We start from the raw sequence: 5,014 nt of genomic DNA on the forward strand, positions 1-5,014 counted from the left end.
TCATTATTGTTATTATTATTATTATTACTATTATTATTACTATTATTATTATCATTATTATTACTATTAGTATCACCACAGTAAATAATTCGAACAAATGTTTTCACAGATGGTATTACTACAGCTGGGTGCCACTCAATTCTTATTATCAGAAAATGTGGGACTTAATACGCGGAAACACCCCCATACGCCAAACCTAGTTCCGATATCAAGCAAATGAAGTATATCGGGGAACCTGTGGGTTAGACATGACTAAAATTATCCTGTATTTCGTGAAAGAATAATAGTCTCCTATGTGTGTATTGCGCCTAATCTAACCTAACGTAGCCTAACCAAAACTAACCTAACCTAACCCAATCAATGTCTATTTAGTCATTATTGATGATTATTATTACCATTCTTAATATTGTTATTGGTAGCATCATAATCGTCATCATTACATGAACCATGTAATATATTCATGAAATAAACTGAAATATATCAATAGATAGATGAAGTGTAAATAAAAAGAAAAAAAAAAAAGAGAAAAAAAGGAATGGCGATAAAGGTATCGTGTACATAAGGCTTCGGTGCCATGTGGTATTTTAGTTAAAGATAATTGCTAGTTAGGCGGTACTTTTACACGAAACCATTTCCGGAATGAATGATTAATGTTGTAAAATTCTCAAAAAAGGACGCAACATTTGGATGAAGGAGTTGGATTTAATTTGCTTTTACGAAGAAAATGGGATACAAATAATGAATATCGATTCGCATATTAATACTATATTGATCTCAATCTCCATTGTTTCAGATTTTGAAAAAGAGTTCTCTACACTAATTGCATTAATTGAGGTTAATAAGTACCTGTACCGTACATAATGCATTCAAAATACGTTGCTATTAGAGGCAACTGATGTATTCAAGCAGAAATTAATACATCGGTTTTCTTTTATCTTTCTTTTGTTTATTTAGATCTTTCATATCTTATCTTCATCATTCTCAGTCAACATAAATTCCCGTATCATCTTCATTATGATCATAATTTTCATCATCATTATGACCACCATCATCACCGTCATCATAATCATTACGCTCATTGTCATCACCACCACCATCGTTATTATTGTCAAGATCAATATTACTACCATCATTATTATCTCCATCACCATTAGCTTCAACATCCACGATATTTACTTTCCTTATCCAAACGTAATCCATAGTCTGCCAAAGTCTCTGGAGTTTTAGAACTTTCAACAAATTATTATAAGAAAAGCAAACAGCATTTTACTTCATCTGCACTGATTGAATTTTAATTGTAGCCTTGACATATTGGTTAATTAAGTTCAATTAACAGTAATTAGGCTTCCTTTATATAAGAACAATAATCTGTTTTGTCCACTGTTGTGGTTCATTGATGTATGCAAAGTTGATAATAAAATTAGAAAGAGAGTAATGGATAGTATACATATATATATATATATATATATATATATATATATATATATATATATATATATATATATATATATATATATATACACACACAATAATACATGCATGTATATATATGTATGATTATATATATATATATATATATATATATATATATATATATATATATATATATATATATGCATATATATACATATATCTATAAGTAGTGCATCTATGGACACAATTGAACACATTCACCTACGTACATGAATGTGAAAGTAGGTCAGTGACCGTGACGTAATCAGTGACCTTGACGAAACCACAAACCGCAAACCGCAACCAATGTCCACAACAACATAATCAATACCCAGAAATCATTAACCTACTTTCACATGTGCATTTTATGTTCGTACATGACACATCATAAGAGAAATAATGAAACTAATGATGTGCTACAGACGAGTATCCCCTCCAATGCAGGTGACAGGTGACATAGATTAATGATCACAGCGTAACCACACAACCTTATCGAGAGTGAAAGCAGGTTAATGATCGCGAGGCAACTACTAGCCCATAGCTAACGATGGCTAACGCGCACACCTTGCGGTTGAAAATGGTGCATCATAATAGAAAGATGACCACTGAAAGTGATTAACTAATCAATAACCGTATCCGAAATCATTACTCATAACCAGTGATTGTACAGACGAGGATCTCCTCCCAAAGCAGGTGACATAGATTTAATGATCACCGCGTTAATCACAAAAACCTGTCGAGAGTGAAAGCAGGTTAATGATCACGAGGTAACCACCAGAACGTAGCTAATGATGACTACCACACACACCTTACAGTCCAAAATAGTACATCATAACAGAAAGATGACCAATATCCGGAACCGAAATCATTACCCGTAGGCAGATGCTACAGATGACTCACCCCCCCCACCCACACCGCAATATTCACCATGTTTAAACTTGTACCGAGATCGAGAATTGATTCTGTTACAGACGAGGGAAACCGTCTCTCCTAATGACTGAAACTGTCAAAATCAAAAAAAAATAGGTCACACAGGTCTGCTAATTTACCGATAATTTTGCTCCTCTCTCACTGTACCAAGAAATAAGAATACAATTAAGTGTAAAGGATATAAAAACTTTTTTAACAATATATACTTTTATTTTTGATTGTTAAAAAATTATACAATGCGCTCGCCACACACACACACACACACACACACACACACACACACACACACACACCCACACACACCCCACCCCAAAACACACACACACACACCACACAACCAAAACACACACACCACCACCCACCCCCCTCTTCCATACCCTCCCCCCCCCACCCCGCAAAAATTCACCATGTTTAAACTTGTATTGGATCGAGAATTGACCCTGTTACGACGAATGATCATCCCTCTAATTAATCATAATCCATAAATGTCACCAATGATGTAATAACACACCTAAAGGGTTCCTCTATCCTCCCTACAAACCAACCCTCCTTCCCTTCCTACCGCCCCTAACCCACATTCCTCCATACCCAAAGCAATAATAGTAAGAAAAAGAAGCAAACAAACAAATAACAAGTCCTACTTAAGGAGATAATACAGCCCTGCACTGAAGTGCCAGTGATCACCCGTCCTAATGAATGATGCAATCATAATCCAACCTAATGCCAGGTATCACTGATGACCCACCTCCCTCATCACCCCTCCTCCCCACCACACCCCCCCCCGCAATATTCTTCGTGTTTGAACTTGTACCCGGATCGAGAATTGACCCGGTTACAGACCCAGTGACCACCCCTCCTAATGAATGAAACTAACACAAATAACAGACTTAAATTTTCTATATAAATGTAAAATGCGATTACCACTATTTCATATGTTTGCACCTTTCATGCTTATAAAACTAAAAGGTTAATTACCTAATAGATTGAAAAGTCGCTGGTTTTATTCTAATTAGAGATCATTAATAAGGTTTTCAAGGTATCTACACCAGGTCAAAGACGGGTTTCCCCCTCGTATTTACGCCTGAACACCTAAACAACCACCTCTTCTTGCTCAGAGGTAATGATGAAATAATTGCAAAGATTATAATCAGTATCTTTATTTTTTTTACAAATGCATAATATAACAAAGGTGCAGACCTAATAAGAAAAATTCAAAAGAAATGACTTAATTTCGCAGAACGACTGATAAGCCTGCGACCTCCTCCCATATTTTAACGTGTTATACTAGCCGTTTTTACATCCAAAGACATCTTATAATGAAAATATGTTTATGAAAAGGATCATGAAATTCTTGTTATTATGACTCTCAAGTTACACAAACATACGCCCTAAGAGGCGATAACACAAAATAACAGGCTTAAATTTTCTGTGTAAAGTAAATGCGATAACCAATATTCATAACTTTGCACGTTTCATACTTATAGAACTAAAAGGTTATTACCTAATAGATTAAAATGACGCCCGGTTTTATTCTATTAGAGAGCATTAATAGGGTTTTCAAGGGATCTACACCAGGTCAAAGACGGGTTTTCCCCTTCGTATTTCGCTCTGAACACCTAATTATTTTACCAACTAGCGTCACTACTTTGCCCATATGTATAACTATTGTTTGAAATTGTAACTGACTTTACAAATGGCGTGTTACAGACGAATGATCACCCCTCATAACCAATAAACAAATAACCCCGCAAGGGAAAGGGAAAACCAACCGCAGGACCCGGGTAGAAGTTCAGGCTAGGTAATGACCAAATTCAAGGGGGTTGACCCCAAAAAAAGGTGATCCTTCCTTCCCTTCCTACCCCCCCTGTCCCAAAATTCTCCATACCCATTACAAACCAATAATAGTAAGAAAAAGAAGCAAACAAAAAAAATCACCCGTCACAAGTCCTGCTAAGGAGATAATACAGCTCTGCACTGAAGTGTTACAGGTGAGTGATCACACCTATAGCTAATGAGCGTAACACGATCAATATGATAGCCCGATGTCAGTTGTCACTGACGACCCCACCTCCATCATCAGTCCCCCTTTCTCCCCCATATGCCTTTATTATGACTCTCAAACATCGTCCCCATCATGCTCCATCAAAGAAACAGCTTCCCCAGTATTGTTGTCCCAGAGGAGATCTTCGAAGACGATAATTTATACATTCCCAAATATGCCACATCAGAAACCACAGGAACTGAGGTGACAAACACTGACTCAGAGCCTTCTTGCTCATCGCAACATTTTGCAACTCGCTCACACTCACTTAACACTACAAAAAACACTGAACACAAATGGAAACAGATTTCACCACCAAACAAGCACACTAAAATAGCAAAAAAGAATCCACATTCCCGCAGCTTCATTGTCGTTGACACCATCTTGACGACGAGAGTAGCGGCTCCGAGATCGACGTCGAAGTCGTTCCCGAAGATCTCCCTTTCCCTCTCCCCCCTAACGGAAGCCACCTTGCCGCGGTGGGGGGGCTTGAGGTTCCAATGATCTGGTGAGCAGAACCAGAGGGCTAAGCATACTGGAGGGGTCACCAGTGAGAAATGAGACAAAATGGCTTCCTGGTGACCAAGACTA

The sequence above is a fragment of the Penaeus monodon genome, chromosome 8 (genome assembly GCF_015228065.2).
Source record: "Penaeus monodon isolate SGIC_2016 chromosome 8, NSTDA_Pmon_1, whole genome shotgun sequence".
In the NCBI taxonomy this organism is placed as follows: Eukaryota; Metazoa; Arthropoda; class Malacostraca; order Decapoda; family Penaeidae; genus Penaeus; species Penaeus monodon.